This window comes from Pseudophryne corroboree, chromosome 6 (genome assembly GCF_028390025.1).
Source record: "Pseudophryne corroboree isolate aPseCor3 chromosome 6, aPseCor3.hap2, whole genome shotgun sequence".
Taxonomy (NCBI): domain Eukaryota; kingdom Metazoa; phylum Chordata; class Amphibia; order Anura; family Myobatrachidae; genus Pseudophryne; species Pseudophryne corroboree.
The window spans coordinates 632,916,041-632,935,647 of record NC_086449.1 but is presented as its reverse complement, the minus strand read 5'-3'; the positions used below and the strand labels follow the sequence as shown (position 1 = coordinate 632,935,647).

At 40.5% G+C, this 19,607-nt stretch overlaps 1 protein-coding gene across 6 annotated transcripts in view; it reads right to left on the bottom strand.

The window, feature by feature from the left end:
• The window catches only part of NR3C1 (nuclear receptor subfamily 3 group C member 1), a 192,292-nt gene that overhangs the window by 32,134 nt on the left and 140,551 nt on the right, over positions 1-19,607 (bottom strand). The window lies entirely within an intron of this gene.

Sequence of the window (19,607 nt, the reverse complement as noted above, 5' to 3'; positions counted from 1 at the left end):
CAGGAGAAGTGTCTTACAGTTAAATGCCAGTTTTGACAAACGCATACTACCAAAATACACATTGTAGAATTGTTAGGATGAACAATAATATGTGTGTGTGTTTGTAATACTATAGGTGCTAATATAGATTAGTTGCATGACACTCCATGAGGACATCTTACTTTCTTGTAGCCAAAGGATATTTCTTCCTATATAATAATTAGGTCTCTAAGCACACAATACAGCGAATGCAAACCTACTGCTTTGTTTTCCATGAAGTGAAGGGACGCTGATATTAAAGTTTGATTACCAACAATGTAGCTTCTAAATACCAGAAAAGGATTCACTTACTTCCAGTGTCGGACTGGGGCATGAAGGGCCCACCGGGGTAATGCATTTGTAGGGGCCCATGTTTAAGGGTGAGGCCAGTCTCCAGAGGTTTATCTAACCATTAGAGAGTGCAGTAAATGCTGCTAGTGCATATATGATAATGTACCAGATTAATAACAGCAATTCAGTATAACGTAACATGTATAATGTATAATTCAAGTGTACAGTGTGGAACCTGATCCCTAGAGGAGGGGGGGAGGGGGCAGTGGGGCCCACCGGGGATTGCCCCTGTGGGCCAGTCAAACACTGCTTACTACATGAGTCAGATCAGTTTAGGGTCAGATCTTTTTCCAATATCATTGCAAAACAGATTTTAAAAACTGAAATAAAAATGACAAAACTATCAGGTCCTACACACTGGGTAATTTTAATGACCAACAAAATTATCGTTGGTCGATTTTTCACCAACAATTTTTGTATACACACTGGACGATATCTATGGCCAATTTGGACGATAAGACAGTACATTACATCTATAGCGTCCAAATTGGCTTGCATGTAAAAACGAGGACACACCAAAGATGAACACACTGCGGGGACGTGCATCGCTCATCGTTGATACATCCACACTGGACGATATGAACGATTTATCGTTAATTTTTGAATGATATCGTTCATATCTACCATCCATGTGTGTAGGGGACTTAAGTGCAGAGGGAAAATGCCCTTTTTCGGTGTTAAAGGGACTATGGGGGTCATCCCGAGTTGATCGCAAGCTGCTGATTTTTGCTGTGCTGCGATCAGGTCTCTACTGCGCATGCACCACAATGCGCACGCGCGTCGTATGGGTGCAATGCGGATCGTTGCTGGGCGATGGATTTAACGAAGAATCCATTCGCACAGCCGGTCGCAAGAAGATTGACAGAAAGAGGGTGTTTATGGGTGTCAACTGAACGTTTTCTGGGAGTGGTAGGGAAAATGCAGGCGTGTCCGGGCGTTTGGAGGGATGGGGTGACGTCAATTCCAGCACCACAAAGACTGAAGTGATCGCAAGGGCTGAGTAAGTTCAGACCTACTCTGAAACTGCACAAAATGTTTTTGCTAAGCTCTTGCAAAGCGAAAATATACTCCCCCGTGGGCACCGACTATGCGATTGCACGGCTGCTAAAAACAGCTAGAGTGTGATCAACTCGGAATGACCCCATTAATCCTATTGTTAGTCTGTCTCCTTTGTATTTGCCTGTGATTAAGGAATGACTATATTAGTTTCTGTACTTTGCCTAGCTTTTATCACTGTGCTAGTAATATATGTGGCAGAACTCAACATTTAGTTTAGTTCCAAAATGTGATTTATTTCACCTGAAATTAAATGTATCCCCTCCTAGAACTCAGCTGTCAATCAACTGAAGTATGATAATTATCTCCCAATTCAACTGACTTGATACTCGTTCAATGAAATCCAACATAATGAGAAGGGGGGGGGGGGGGGGTTCTGTGGTCAAGACAGTGGGGCCGGAGCTAGAGCACGATCAGTTCCAGAACGCAACATGGTAGGAGAGATAAATGTATAAATTGACTTGTAACATGCAGAAAGCGTAACCATGTGTAGCATATACTTTCCCCAGTGCTGGACGCAAACAGAGAACATATGAAAGTTGGTGTCCCTTTGCCGCCACTTCAACAGCAATCGTATATCATTTCTAAAGCCTAAATCAGCACTGTGAAAGGAAAATTGGATTTGGCGTAAAACAGAAGTGTGCAACCTATCCATGTGCTGGTACTGGAAAGTTACCACTGGTCCCGGTCACTGGGGTCATCTAGAGTACCTCTCTGAGGAGGAAGGCAGAGCATCAGCCCAAGACCACTGCCTGACTACATCTGCTGTGAGCAATACAAGAACATGTGCTCCAGTGTGCATGCAGTATATGTATTTATCTGAATATACTGTGGAAGTTGTGTTTTGGTCAGGGTACAATATGCAGCTTAGCAAGTAGGATTTAGGATTTTTTTTTTTTTAAATCTAACAAAATTTCTTTTGTTACTTTATAACTCATGACCCAAAAATAACAAGAAAAAAAGCCGACTTCTTGATGATTTATTATTATATTGTAGGAGTATCTAAATTCCAAACAATTGTATTTTAACTTAACCAGTCGTAAACTTCTTACCTTCTCTCTGGCCTGAACTTCTGTGTGCAATATTTTGAAATAAAACCTTTCTTTACTCTGTTCTCAGTAAGTGTGCAGTCATTGTGCACCAGGAAACATTCTACAACCTGAGGCATCGCTGCTACTGCTCAGCGGTCTTTTATCAGATCCCTAAGGGTCTGCAATCCTGAGAAGTATTCTGCAGATCAATACTTCTAATTTACCAGAGGTCAATACTTAATTAATTTGTTTTGGTAGAAATATGAGTAAGGCTCTCTTTCCCTATGAAAGTATTTATTGCCATGCCATTTTATGTGACAAGGTTAGACAAATAAAAAGAAGTATGATTGCTTGTTTTACTGTTCAGTGTACAGTATACGCTATTTCTCATTGTGATAAAGCTTTACTGAAATAATAGAAAGGGCTAGGATGGATTTTTGGCTACTCTCCAGTGGCAATAACTTTTCTCAGAAATGTGGTCTGCATTCTAGTAATTGCAAGCAATGCTGTACCGGCTGGTCAAACAATATGAACCAATGCCATATAAGAGTTCCATCTATAGTCTGACCGTTTTACCTCTGCCAGGCTCTTCAGTGTAGGACAAGTGTTTTCTGCTCAAAGCACTGCCACCATCCTGAATACTATTTATTTATCGGGATGCGGTCATGTGACCAGTGGTTGGGAGACTGCCAGTCACAATAATGACACCGGGATCCAAAGCCCTGAATAGTCTACCAACAGGGGCTATTCCCACTCGTGGGTGTCCACGACACCCACAGAGTGGGAATAGAACCTGTGGCGAGCGCAGTGAGATACCAAGCCTGCTGCGTGGTGAGCGCAACAAGCTGCAAGGGGCTTCACTACACTACGCCCCCCCCCCTCTTGCCGGCCATCTAACAGCCAGGATCCCGGCATCGGTATGGTGAACGGCAGTCTCCCAACCGCCAGTCACCCAAACCCAACCCTATTTACCAGATGTGAGTAATTGCATGTTTTTACTAGGAAGCACCTTAAATTATTGATATTACTGTCTATATACAACTTCACATGCTGATCAGACTACACTAATTAAGTTCAAAAAGGGAAGAGAAGGCAATATCTCTGCACACAGGTGCAGTGCTGGCGCTTAGAGATGAGATCATCTCCAAACGCCAGCTATTACTATGCTGTAAACTGGTCCTGGGTTGAATCGACCCAGGTCACCCATTTACACTAATCCTTACCGGGGTCCTTGTGGTGGAAAACCGTGCTTGCTAGAAGGGTTGGATTCTTGGGTCACTGGACCCTGGTTGAGCCGTTTCCACTGATAAAAATCCCAGGTTCACATGCAATAACCTAGGATTTTCATGTCGGTAGTAGAAAAAGGGGTACAAGTCACCTCTGCTAAAGCATGGATAAACTTAAACCTGGACTGTAATGGCAGAGTTTGGGAAAATTTGTCATAAGTGATTGTAAAGAAAGTACAGGTTGAGTATCCCATATCCAAATATTCCGAAATACGGAATATTCCGAAATACGGACTTTTTTGAGTGAGAGTGAGATAGTGAAACCTTTGTTTTTTGATGACTCTATTAGGTCGATTCTATTCGGCAACTAATGAATAGCGCCGGGAATTAGCTCCCGACGCTATTCAATTCAGCAACTAGTTACGTCGGCGATGGCCCGTTCTCGCCGACAAAACAGGTAGTTTTGTCGGGAGAACGGGCATTCTCCGACTTAACTCCCCGGCGAGAGGCTGATTCCCGACAGAATCAGCCTCGCGCCGGCCGCGAGGCAGCACTTTTGTCGGGTTTCTCTTCTCATCCCCCGGGGATGAGAGAAGAATTCCCGACAATTGCAGGTAACTAGTTGCTGAATTGAATAGCGTCGGGAGCTAATTCCCGGCGCTATTCATTAGTTGCCGAATAGAATCGACCCCATAGTACACAAACTTTGTTTAATACACAAAGTTATTAAAAATATTGTATTAAATGACCTTCAGGCTGTGTGTATAAGGTGTATATGAAACATAAATGAATTGTGTGAATGTAGACACACTTTGTTTAATGTACAAAGTTATAAAAAATATTGGCTAAAATGACCTTCAGGCTGTGTGTATAAGGTGTATATGAAACATAAATGCATTTTGTGCTTAGATTTAGGCCCCATCGCCATGATATCTCATTATGGTATGCAATTATTCCAAAATACGGAAAAATCCGATATCCAAAATACCTCTGGTCCCAAGCATTTTGGATAAGGGATACTCAACCTGTATTTCATATATCATCCTCACTGCATAATTGTTTTTTGCCCATCACATCTAACCTTGTGAATATCTATATAATAAAACTCACCACTGCTAAAAACGAAATCATCCTGTCAGGACATGTACATCAGATCTACCAGGCACAGCAGGTGCCCAGCCATGTAACCAGCATACTCTGGTATTAAATAATGCCATCCAATGCAGGATATCTGCCCGAATATTTTACCGAAGTGCTCAGATAGTACATTTTACTGGAACCACCTACATATGCATAGAACATTTAAAATACTGCTGCCCCTTTACAAACAGCAATATAATTAAAAAAAGACAAATAATATGTTGCGTATATTGGTTTATTGGTTGCTCTATTATTTTATATATATATATATATATATATATATACATACATACACATACATACATACATACATACATACATATATAGTACAAGTCAAAAGTTTGGACACACCTTCTCATTCAATGGTTTTTAGTTATTTTAATTATTTTCTATTGTAGATTAATACTGAAAACATCAAGACAATGAAATAACACATATGGAATTATGTTGTAAACAAAAAGTGGTAAACAAATCTAAATATGTTTATATTTTAGATTCCTCAAAGTAGCCCCCTTTTGCTTTGATGACAGCTTTGCACACTCTTGGCATTCTCTCAATCAGCTTCGTGAGGTAGTCTCCTGGAATGGTTTTGAATTAACAGGTGTGCCTTGCCAAGAGTCAATTTGTGGAGTTACTTGCCTTCTTAATGTGTTTGAGACCATCAGTTGTGTTGTGGGGAGGTAGGGTTAGTACACAGTGGGCACCCCTATTTGACTACTGTTGTAATCCATATTATGGCACAAACCACTCAACTCAGCAAAGAGAAACGACAGTTCTTCATTACTTTAAGACATGAAGGTCAGTCGATACGGAAAATTTCAAGAACTTTGAATGTATCCTCAAGTGTAGTTGCAAAAACCATCAAACGCTATGATGAAACTGCCTCTCATGAGGACCGCCCCAGGAAAGGAAGACCAAGAGGATAAGTTCATTAGTTACCAGCCTCAGAAACCGCTACTTAACAGCACCTCAGATTAGAGCCCACATAAATTCTTCACAGAGTTTCAAGTTGCAGACAAATCTCAACATCAACTGTTCAGAGGAGACTGCGTGAATCAGGTCTTCATGGTCGAATTGCTACAAAGAAGCCACTACTGAGGATGAACAACAAGAAGATGATAATTGTTTGGGCCAAGAAACACAAGGAATGGACATTAGGCCAGTGGAAATCTGTACTTTGGTCTGATGAGTCCAAATTTGAGAACCGCTGTGTCTTTGTGAGACGCAGAGAAGGTGAGCAGATAGTTTCTGCATGTGTGGTTCCCACTGTGAAGCATGGAGGAGGAGATGTGATGGTGTGGGGGTGCTTTGCTGGTGACACTGTTGGTGATTTATTCAAAATTCATGGCATACTTAACCAGCATGGCTACCACAGCATTCTGCAGCGCCATGCTATCCCATCTGGTTTGTGCTTACTGGGACCATCATTTGTTTTTCAACAAGACAGAAACCCCAAACACACCTCCAGGCTATGTAAGGGCTACTTGAGCAAGAAGGAAAGTGATAGAGTGCTGTGTCAGGTGAACTGGCCTCCACAATCACTCGACCTAAACTCAAATGAGATGGTTTGGGATGAGTTGGACCGCAGAGTGAAGGAAAAGCAGCCAACAAGTGCTCAGTACTTCTGGGATCTCCTTCAAGACTGTTGGAAAACCACGTAAGAAGCATTTCAAGGTCCTGGAGTGGCCTAGCCAGTCTCCAGACTTCAACCCAATAGAAAATCCGTGGAGGGAGTTGAAAGTCCATGTTACCCAGCGACAGCCCCAAAACATGACAGATCTAGAGAAGATCTGCATGGAAGAGTGGGCCAAAATACCTGCTACAGTGTGTGCAAACCTGGTCAAGAACTACAGGATCTCTGTAATTGTCAATTACAAGTTCTGTTCTGCTCCATATACAGACTCAGTCACACACAATATACAAGTGTCATATATCAAATTAATCGGCACAGTCTCGAGTGTCCTAGTCAAATTATGTTGCATCTAAAACACATTTCCGCCAAAAAAGATGCCCAACGTTAGCAGAGTTGCAGGGCACCTGGCAGCTCACTCACACCAGGCATCTCACTTTGTATGGCGTATTGAGGCTGGATATATAAGGACGCATCTGTATACAGTACCCATGTGAGATGAAAGACCAGAAAATATCTAAATCTGAGAGATGACAGGTGTGTACCTATTTCTCAGGAAAAAAACAACCAAAAAAACACAACTTTAAGGATATTAGTATATCTATTTTTAGCAAAGCCGTCATTGAGGGGGAATTCAATTGTTTTGGGCATCTAATAATCCCGTCTAAACTGGACTTTAGAAGCCCAAACCTTTTGTCACAAGTCAATTGTTGTTTGGGCGCTTGTGCATATTGCACATGTTGCGCCTAAACAAACAGGGTTTAGTCACGTAAAATGGCTAAACCCGTCCTGCTTTGGGTGTCCAAACTCCCTTCGTGGAGTGAGTAATACTGTAAATCACGGATCAATAAGAATCTGGTAATTTTTGCCCCATTTTTTATTCTTAGACTGGCAATTCGCAAGATTATGTCGCAATGGGACTTCAGTAAAGTAGGCAAATACTGTATGCTTCCATATGACAATTAGAATTTATGTGAGGAAGATGGCTGTTTCTTGACTCGGTGACCAATGAATCTGAAGTTAGAAGGGTCCTGACAGTCAGAATATCTACAGCGGGATCCAAATGGTCAGGATCCTGGTGGATCACGGTAAGTATTTTTACCCTACCACACCCCTCCTATAACCTAACCTCCCACTAGTACCTGACCCTAACCCCAAGGCCAGTACTTACCTTTGAGATCAGTCAGGATTCTAACAATCAGGATCCCGCTATTGGCATTTTAACTGGCGGGATTCTGACTGCATACCGGATAGGAGGGCTCTTCCACTCAAAAGGAGTCAATTCAATCAGATTCACAAAGTTGCATCATGAAACTTGCATGAACATTACAAATGTTGTTTCGTGGCAAGATTGTGCAATTTTTCACAAAATTTGACCTGGATGAAGTGCATGAAAAAGTGAGGAAATCATTCAGGATCACAAAAAAAAAAAATGACAAATAAGACACTGTAACAGACAGAGAGAGGAGAAGGGGGGGGGGGGGGGAGCGCAAATCCCCTACCCTAAATTTCCCTTCAGCACACTAAAGATTACCCGTAACCATACCTGAACCATTCTGGTAATAGAAATTCAGAGAATTAGTCACACGTGTTTGCGAACACATGTTTAGCTGCTGAGTCACTCCACTAAGACACTGTAACGGGACAGTATAGAAAGCTTTTAGATCCATAAAGAAAGTACTAGAGCTTCTTATAGGTGTCAAATACAGAAACATGTCTGTAAATTGATTTTTCAGCGTTTTATACCAGTTTGTAAAATGTTTAGCTCCCATCTGCAAGTTCTAAAGCCCCTCGCCCATCAATACACCATCTCAACATACATGTCCAACATCATTTAACTAATTATGTTAAATAATTATGCATATTTTAAAGATACGCAACTGAAAAATGACACCTCTTTAAACCACTCCAAGTGCATGATTATTAACTGGTTGCAAGATTTTTACCCAAAAATATTTCCCCTGCAAAAAATAAAAAAGTGGAAAAGACCAAAATGAATGTCTGATGAAACTTTACATACTGCCCAAAAACGCAGAACTGAAAAAGGCTAGAAATTTCCAATGTGCTGCAAAGCAAGACAAAAGAAAGTACTACAATGATGAATGCAAAGAAGTAGAATCAGAAAATATTAATGGAAGAACAAGATCAGCCATCAAAAAGCTAAGAGCGCTAAAGAGCAAATTCCAACCTCTAATAGGTCTACTAAAAGATGCGTGAGGATCCATATTGAATGAACCCAGAGAAGATCAAGAGCAGATGGAAAGAATATACTAAGTCCTTGTACTGCAAAGAACAAACTGAGTAACAGCATTTACAATATATACCATATGATCAGGAACCATCAGTAATGAGGGAAGAAGTTGAAGCGGCATTTAAAGCTTTATCAACGAACAATACACCAGGCACTGATGGTATTCCTATTGAACTACTGCTGAACTCTGAATCAGCTATCACAGCACTTACAAAACTTTGCTAGCATATTTGGAAGACATCATCATGGCCTAAGGACTGGAAATGATCTGTGTTCATACCAATACTGAAGAAGGGTGAGCCAAGTGTCTGTGGAAATTACTGAACAATTGCTCTTATTCCACATGATAGTAAAATCCTGCTCAAGATCATCCAATGAAGACTACTATTGTATATGGAGCATGAATTGCATGAAATACAAGCAAGGTTCAGAAAAGGATGAATCAAAAGAAACATCATAGCGGATATAAGGTGGATGCTTGAAAAGACCAAAGAATATCAAAAATACATCTATATGTGCATCATTGACTACAGTAAGGCCTTTGTGTCAATCATGAAAATCTCTGGATGGATCTCCTACTTTGGACACATCGTGCAAAGAAAGAAATCCCCATAGAAAGATATTATGCTTGCAAAAGTTGAAGGCCAATGAAAAAGGGGAAGACCATGCGCGAGATGGTTGAATACAATCTCAACAACTAGGGACACCACACTATCAACACTGAACTGCTTGACTGAAGATCAAAATTTGCTCAGGGCAGCTATCCATAAATCACAATTTACAGGACGTCACTTAATGACAACAACCGTATCACCTACTAAGGGGGGTGTGCACAAAAAATTTGACTTTGAGTGTACCAAATAACATTCACGCCCAGCTTCACAAATGGTTTGTATCTTTTGTCTGGAGAAAACAGATCCCAAGAACTAGCTTTTTAAATCTACGGAGGGAAACTTCCAATGGCGGTAGTGGGTTCCCGGATATTCAATTATATTATTTGGCTGCGCACCTCAGTCAAGCCGTGGCTTGGTTTGCACCCAATACAATTCTGAGTTGGGTGGGCTTGGAAACCGCTGCTTGCAAGCTCATCTCTCTTCCCTCAATGTTAGGGATTTCTTCAAAACTCTGTCCATTGGCTGTCTCTTCTCGCCTAATTGTCTCCTTCACCTGCACTATATGGGACCAATGTGTATATAGGTTTAAGCTTCTCTCTACCCCTTCACCTCTCATCCTTCTCTGGGGCAACCCGCTATTCAGTCCTGGGCTCTCTAGGTCTCTTGCTACACCCTGGATTACTAGAGGTATCAGGTTCGTGGAGGGTAACGCCTGTATAACTCTTGGTGGTTTGCAGGATAAGTTTTCTTTCCCAGATATGAATGTTTTTACGTATCTCCAGCTGAGACACTTTGTCACCTCCCTGCGCTGCTCGGTACACCCCCATCTCATGTCCTCATTAGAACGGTTATGTCTGAATAATTCTCTTTCGAAGGGGTTGGTTTCGTCACTGTATGTTATATTGTTCCACTCTACAGAACCCTCCACTCCCAAATATGAGTTGCAATGGGAAATTGACCTTGGGGTTCCCCCAGAGGAGGAATCCTGGTCTGTGATTCGAGAAAGTCTCCAAATCATCTATCTCTACACATATCAGAGAAAATGCCCGTAAGGTATATTTTCGTTGGTATATGATACCTGCCAGATTGAATAAGATATTTCCCTCCATGTCTCCGTTATGTTGGAAAGGCTGTGGGGAGGCGGGCACTTTTATTCATGTTTGGTGGTTATGTCCGAAGATAGTGCCTTTTTGGGACGAGGCGATGGCCTTGATAAGTAAGATATCCAACTCTGCAATCACTAGAGATCCATGGTCCTGCCTTCTGGGGCTCACCATTGCATCTTTGGACACATTATTAAATAACCTAGTTTTGCAGATCCTTAATGCAGCCCAGTGCCTTATAGCCTCCCACTGGAAGTACCTTGATCCTCCCTCCCTTCAGGCGGTTATTAATAAGATCTGGCACATTGCTGCCATGGAAAAAATAACAGCCTGCCTCCATAATAAATACGCCAGTTTTATTCAAATATGGAGTCCTTGGTTTGCCCTTATTCAGACCCGCCCTGCCAGTTTTACCCCTAGAGATATTGGAGACCTGTTCAGAATTACAGACCAGTGATCGTGTGCGGAATCTTGGCGTTGTCCTGGGTGGTGGCTTGACACTTAAACATCAGATATCAGCCACAATCAAATCCTCATTCTTTCACCTGAGGAACATAGCCAGAATCAAGCACTTAATTCCCTCAGATGATCTGCCAAAAGTCATACATGTATTTGTATCATCTCGATTAGACAACTGTAATGCCCTCTACCGTGGTCTCCCAGCAAAATAATTGCAATGCTTACAGCTGGTGCAAAACACAGTTGCCAGACTGTTAACCAACCAGCCCCATTCTAGCCACATAACACCCATCCTCTACTCCCTTCACTGGCTGCCTGTAAGATGGCGAATCATCTCCAATATTGGCTTACTGAGTTTCAAAGCACTACATGACCAGGGCCCAAGGTACCTGAAGCAGCTTCTGACCCCATACTGTCCCACTTGATTACTGCGATCTGTAGATGAAGGACTTTTAGCAGTACCTAGAATCTACCGTAATTCATCTGGGGTCGAGCTTTTAGTCATGCAGCTCTGACTCTATGGAACTCACTTCCCCGCACAGTGCGAGAGGCCCCAACTATAGAATCCTTCAAAAGTAGACTCAAGACTTTCCTGTTTACTCAAGCATTTCCATAATGTCCCTTTTAGTATCTTCATGCGTCTGTATTTTATGAAAATGTACTTCATTATTTTCTGTACTATACTATGCTATGTATCTGTTAAGCGCCTTGAGCCCTATTGGAGAAAGAGCGCTATATAAATAAAATTATTATTATTATTGTTTTAATCACATGTGCCTTTGTAGACTGTTTTGGTTATTTATTTTCATGTACGACTTGAGCTCTGCAAATTCTCATGCCTCTTTGCTCTGTTAGTTTACCGCTCTTCATTTCTATTTCTGACCCCAGACAAGCTTTCACCCCTCTCCCCCTTTTATTGTTTATTCTAATGTATACATTGATATGCATGCTAGTTACCTTTATTCGCATATTCATGTGAAGTGTGTTTCTGCTGATTGTACTTTTGTGTATTATTAAATTGGAAATTGAAAATAAAAATATATCTTAAAAAAAATGTGACTTTGCTAGGGAAATACAATGTGAGTTTGGAATTGAACTGCAAATACAATTTGCAGCGCAAATTCGCCATAAAAGTAGCTTGCGGGACCCACCTCACTCCAAATGTAATTGCTCCCTAAGAGATGCTTCGAGGATTACTGATTGCAGTAATTGTAACTGAACCATACTTGAACTCCACAGTGCTTGGCACCTGTGCTGATAAAGACATGGGATGTTTTTCACAGATTTTCAGGCAGTTTGAGCCATTTTTCGCCAATGCCTTTTTACTAAGAAAAAAAGGTGAAAAGGCAATGGTGAAAATTTCCCCCCAAAAAATAGATGAAAACGACCTCAATTGAATAGGCGAAATCAATAGCTCCCAGATTACCAGAGCTAACTGCATACCACTTATAGTGAAACAGAATGAATCCAGGGTGTTGAAACTTTTTTTTTTAAATAAATAGGATAACACTGGTAATTTTTTTAGTCTGCATACACTTAGTGATGTAATGTATAACACAAACACATAGTGAAACAGAATGAACCCAGTGTTGAAACTTTTTTATTTTCTGGAAAATTTGTTGCAATTTAACTTTTATCCCATTCGGTTTACTATTTTACAGTATACTGTAAAATAATAATTGTCCTGTGGAACAGACTAAACTATACTGAGTGCTTGAGTACTGCTTACTAATTGGGGAATTCAATCAGCCCTTAAAATTAACAGGTGCAGAAAATAAGGTACTGTATATAATTTTTTGAGCCCGTAAAAATGTTTGTTTTCGGGTGTACACACATAGAATCCGTGATAAATTCCCAGACCTACAGTATGTGTTAAAACTGCCGGCATCGAGAAAACAGCTCAGTTGACGGGGATTTTTTTTTGGAGCCTACTGAAGAAGTCCCACAAAAAATCCCTGATAACAGCTGTGGGCAGGCTGCATTGGGGGCTAACTGGATAGCCCCGAGGGGTCAATTAGCCCACGGTAAATTACTGCGGCTAATTGAATCCACCCCTAAATCAAAAATCAAAAGTTGTGCAACTAAAGAAAAGTTTTTTTTTATTGTGTGAACTACAAAATAAAAATCAATACAGTAGGCTGCGTAGTCTGAAATATAACAGGAGTGAAACCTATTTCAAATTCAGCCTCCTTACACATGGGGAATAACTTAACCAAAACCAAATGTCTGCAGGAATCTGAATTTTGTTGCAAATAACAGATTAAAGTGGTTTATCAGATTTAATCTCTCTTGCTGTAAATGTCCCATACTATCCACAGACAGAAATAACTGCCTGAGCATACAGTATGTGCTCTTATACCTCCTGGAACTGGAAATACTGTACATATTTAATTTGGAAAACAGTACTGCTTTTCATCAGAGCCAATGTGGGATGATACAGTAAGACTGATATTTACTTTGGAAAGCAAGAGGAGAAGCAGTTTCCATGTGAAGGCTTTACCCTGAAATACTCATACCAGATAAAGCACATACACTGCTGTGGGGAACTTGTTTATGCCAATTTAAGGCCAATCCAACACATATTTAAAATGGGGGGGAAAAAAATTATGTAATGCTTTTGCATAAATTCTATTTTCTCCTACTCAAACCTTCAGAACTTGGCAGGGGTAAACCTCCCGAAGCAGAATTAAACAAGACCATACTTGCACTCCAGTTTTCAGTGCACCGCCCCTGTAAGAGGCACAGATTGGGTTAGACTGATTGCTGCCAGTACGTGTTATTATTTTAACTTTTTCATGCTATCAGAATCTATGCAGTGGGGGATCTCTACACAGCTGAACCTGTTAAGATTGTTCAGACTTTAAATTCAGATAAGAAAGTGTTTAGACACACAGATATTGGTGTAGTGGTGCAGATTGCATTGTACTTCTTTTCTATTCTATTTGTGAAGAAATGCAAATGATTTAGTATTTCACATAATAAATGAACATTTTGCATAGCATTATTATTATTTATGTATCAAGCACTGACATGTCGTGTAGTGCCAGGGCCGGATGGGGCTAAAAATAGCCCCCTGGCATGCAAAACACACAGGCTCGCCTGCTATGGGCTCCATGCACAATATTGGTGCAACATGAGGCATCAGCACAAAGGTATGTATCACACCTGTACTAATTATATGTGGTGTGTGAGTGTGATGCACAGAAACTCTGACGTTGTATTTTGTTGTTGGAGCTGCCAGGGTCTGAAAACTGTGAACACCTAGCTGTAGATTGCAGAGGTCCAACTATTCATCTTTAATGTATCGCACTTGGCCTTCAGCCCATGCTGGATTCCCTTGTTGTGCAAAGCCTTCCTTGTGACCGAACCCGGAGCGCCAGGAAAATGCATAAAACCACAGTCTTTATATACTGTATGGTTAAACCACAATGTATAATTATGTTTAGTCTTACACACCTAGGATTGTTTTATAGTTTTTATGGGCAACATGAAAGATAGTGTGCAAATAAATGGAAAATGTATAAACATAATGCTCCTGTGTTACAGCTTAACTCCACATAATGCTCCCATATCACAAAATAATTCCACATAACGCATCCATGTCACAGAATAATTCCACATTATGTACACGTCACAGAATTCCATATAATGACCCCATGTCACAGAATAATTCTCCATAATGCCTCAGAAAAATTCCGTACAATAACCCTTATGTCACAGAATAATTGCAACATAATGCCCTCATGTCAAAGCATATTTCCACATAATGCCCTCATGTCACAGCATATTTCCACATAATGCCCTCATGTCACAGCATATTTCCACATAATACCCCCATGTCACAGCATATTTCCACATAATACCCCCATGTCACAGCATATTTCCACATAATGCCCTCATGTCACAGCATATTTCCACATAATACCCCCATGTCACAGAATAATTCCACATAATGAGGTCTATTCATGAAGCCGTGAAAAGAGCGGAGAAGTGAGCCAGCTGAGAAGTTGCCCATGGCAACCAATTAGCTGTTACGCAGAATGGTAAATAGAATGGTAAATGTAACTTCAATGCTGATTGCCAACTTCTCTACTCTTTTCACTGCTTTATGAATAGACCCCAATGTCCCTATGACACAGCATAATTCCACATAATGCCCCCATGTAACAGAATAATTCCACATAATGGGGGTAATTCCAAGGTGATCGCAGCAGGATTTTGGTAGCAATTGGGCAAAACCATGTGCACTGCAGGGGAGGCAGATATAACATGTGCAGAGAGAGTTAGATTTGGGTGGGGTGTCTTCAGTCTGCAATCTAATTTGCAGTGTAAAAATAAAGCAGCCAGTATTTACCCTGCACAGAAACAAAATAACCCACCCAAATCTAACTCTTTCTGCACATGTTATATCTGCCTCCACTGCAGTGCACATGATTTTGCCCAATTGCTATCAAAAATCCTGCTGCGATCAACTTGGAATTATCCCCAATGTCCCTTTGTCACAGAATAATTACCACATAATGTTCCTATGTCACAGAATAATTCCACATAATGTCCCTTTTTCACAGAATAATTACCACATAATGTCCCTATGTCACAGAATGATTACCACATAGTGCCCTCATGTCACAAAAAATGCTATATATTCCAGTCAGTGCTCCATCATATACCCCCCCCCCCCTCCCTTTTTATGCAAGCCTCAGAACCCCTCATGCCCTTATGTGCCAGCCTCAGTGCCTGCTCCGGCTCTCTTAATATGCCAGTATCAGAGCCCTGTCATACACCTATCATATGCCAGTCGCAGAGCCCCATCATGACTCCTTAACAAGGCAGGCCTCAGAGCCCCATTTATATGCTAGCCTTTCGGCACCTTTAATATACCAGTTTCAGAGCCCCCCTGTCATGCCACCTTAATTTGCGAATCTCCGAGCCCCCCTTCACCAATCACTGAAGAGTCCAATTCATCTGCTGGCCTCCCGAGAGCTCTGATGCCATCCACGCACTACCGGAGAGCGCTCACTCTGCCTGTACCTGAAGACTCTATCACTTGATGTTACTATGCAGCCATGCCTTACTGAAAATCTGCCTGTAGTGGCGTTTCTGTGAGGCATCTGGACATCTGCTCTTCTGGCATTTGTCAGAGCTGCCAGATGGCCAGTCCGAACCCGTGTAGCACTGAACAATAATAACGGGATCATCACATAAAAAAAATGACTTCTAATGATATAAACTTAACTAGAAACATTTATTTATTTATTTTTTTCTAATCACAACCAAGAAATATCTTGTGGTGCTTAAAGTCAGACTTGCTGTAGTGTTTTGCCAGGAAGGGGTGTACCTTAATCACACCACTGTATTCCAGGTGAGATAACAAGTCCACCCAGTACCTCCCTCCTAAAAGAGGCGGACTTAGATAAATCGAACCCCACTATCCCCTTTGCCAGTGATGGCCAAACATTCAGCTTTCTTGATCTCCTTGAATAATGTTTGATATACAGTATTAATAACATTTTGATTTTAGTCCACACACTATTTAAGTTATAATTCTGTTAATTGATTGTATTTTTCTTATTTTCTTTTGGAAACTAGGCCCATGGGAACTGTATTGTTACAGTTCCACTGCAAAGCATTCTGGGTATCCCATTGAGGGCTAGAGTCAATCTGCTCCAAGATTAAAACTGCAGTCTTTAACGCTGTCGCTCAACTGAAGCAAGAACCAACAACAGTGGAATCACATTAAAATCTGTTCTGAATTAATTCTTTTTTAAACTCTGTAAAAAGCTTAGCGAAACTTGGGCAGTGATTCAATACAATTCCATATTTGCAGTGGATAGCGAACGGTACCATGTAGCTATACATTTGCCATTACGAATTAAAAAATATGACCTAACACTGCCAACCAGACCCATTAAAGATGTATTTGTAGACTGCAGGAAGGAAAGAGAGAAAATCCCTCTGTGAAGTGATAAAAGGTAATGTAAGGACATAGGAGTACACAGCCAGAGTCTTTGTGCTATGTAAAATATGTCTATAAATACTGTGGTGATCCGGTAAATGATGTTCTTTCATCTTGTGATGAGTCCCCCCCAACCCCCCCCCCCCCCCTTTGTCATAAACTTGCATCAACTTCTTAGCGTCTGGCCACTGGCTTGGGCTCCGAAATTCAATTCCTCAGTGGAATCTGTTGTACGTCAATCATTAAAATGCATTATGGTTAATGCTCATTCATATGCAAAAACATATTCTTCCTGTACAAAGTGGTACATGCTGCTCATTGCAAATCAGGCCACTTAGTTTTCTGTACATAATAAGAAACAATCTGTGAACAGGAAAGCGGCCACGGGAAGGATGAGAATAGGTAAAATGAAAGACTGCTCTTTAACCTTATTCCCTGTTGTGAGGATGACAGCGCATTAATGACTCCACAAATAGAATCACCTCAATTCCATAAGGATGATGCACTGCAGGATGTTTACCCATACTCTCCCACTAATATTTTTAAATGATCACCAAACTTAAAATATAACATGACTTATAGAACATAGCTAATAGTAGTCACCAATATGTATGGAAATATAGTGTACCAGAGCAAAAGAAATCTAACAAAACATGGTGGAATATATTTTTCCTATGCATAGCAGATTTCTGATGATGACGAAGACATGCCCCCTCCCCCTTCAATACCAAATCACCCAATGTATATAAAGCCATTTTCATGGACATTACCAATCTATTTTGTTTTACTCTACTAATAAAGAGCCACATTTTGATGAACTAAATGCAGCCCGCACAAGTGCCTTCTTCCTGAGGAGTAATGTTATATTAGGTGTTAAAGCATTTATTACACTGGGGGGTTGGTATTAGAGACTCCATATCCTAAATGCTACAAGATTACGGTAAATACTACTGGAGAAAGTAAAATGCTGTTCAGAATGTTGATCGATGATGACCAAACATTAGCTATGAGTAATGTATGTGGAAACAGTATATGGAAATTGAAATGTAGAATAAATACGGAAATTAACATTGTAATAACGCCTTACAATGTTTCTATAATGGAATACAGTCAATTTATGCTCCGATAAACTGGCTCCTGGCATTATTTACCTGCAGAAAACACTGCTCTAATGGACTCTTAAATTTATAATCAGTTTTGAGATTCTGAATGGTACAAATTTATGGGTCATTACATTCAGTTCCTGTAAGAAACGAAAAGGCAAACAATTCAAACAGTTCCTGATCGCCATCTATAGATGCTACATTTATTTATGTTAACCCCTAGATGATAGAGTTTAATTAGTGTTGTCTGAATAAGGTGGCTGTGTACTGGGTCCACAGGAGATGACTTCACAGTTCTGGCCTCAGGCCAAATCAGGAACCCTGATCCAGCTACTTGTCACAATCCACAATTCCGAGACGTAAACAACAACATTCTTATTATTTGTTTTATTATTATTTGCAATAGGATTTTCCAACCAATTTTAATAAATTACCGTAGTATAATTTGAAATGTAATTAAAAATGTTTAAGCTTGCTTAATAAAAGTACATACAGAAGTGGTCTAAATGAGAAACAAATGACTGAGGTGCTGTACTGAATAGTGCTCTCATATCAGCAGCCACCAGGGAAAGAGGTAAGCCAGCCTCTAAAAGCAGAAAAACAGGGATAGCCCGGCTAGCGCTTAACAATATACATAGAAGAATATATGTATAAAATAAAATATTTATTATAAAACCAATATTAATGTACCTCCCGTGGGAATACAAAATTATTGCAAAGTACAGATAGAAATAAAAAAATAAAAAATATTATATTATATATATATATATATATATATATATATATAATATCACACAATGGTTACTGACATATATATCGGCCTAATAGAATGCGGATTTAAAATTCAACCAGAACGATGAGAGTCCCGCAATTTATGCATGACCCTTCCCAGTAGTACAAATCAACCTGACTATAAATAGGAAGGGTATCCAGTGAGATGTAGTATTAGTATGCCAGAATATAATTCTGATAAGTTTTGACATATTTTCGTCACTTATCGTGTGTTTTTCGTGACTTTTTGGTAATTTTATCACATTTTTTATTGCATTTCGAAAAAATGAAACATTTTTGATACATCAGCCCCATAGTGTCAGCTGTCTGTATTTGAAGACATTCAATAGATTTTGGAACAGAACACAACTGAGTACATTTGCACAGGCTGCACGTGGTCTTCAGCACTGTTGGCAAATTATTGACCTCTTAAGCCTACAGAAGCTTTCAACACAAAATATCTGGTTTCCTAATTATGAACTTCTCCATGACCCCATAAGATAAACCTACACACTGAATGCTCTGTGGGCTAGAAAAATCAGCCCCTTAAAACACAAGTATTAAAATCATGTAAGGAAACGGGTGTACTATGTTATACCGGCGCAGGGATCCCGAGCGCTGGCATGCCGGCAGTGGGGCGAGTGCAAAAGAGCCCCTTACGGGCACGGTGGCGCTTATTTATTCTCCCTCCAGGGGGGTCGTGGACACCCAAAGAGGGAGAATAGTTGTCGGTATGGCAGCTGTCGGGATCACGGCGTCGGTATGCTGAGCGCCGGGATCCCGAAAGCCGGCATATCGAATGCCTCCCTAAGGAAACTGGCTACTTTCTGTGTCATTTTCCATTTGAAAAGGAATTAATCTACTTTGTCAATTACTAACGTGCCATTCCACATACAAT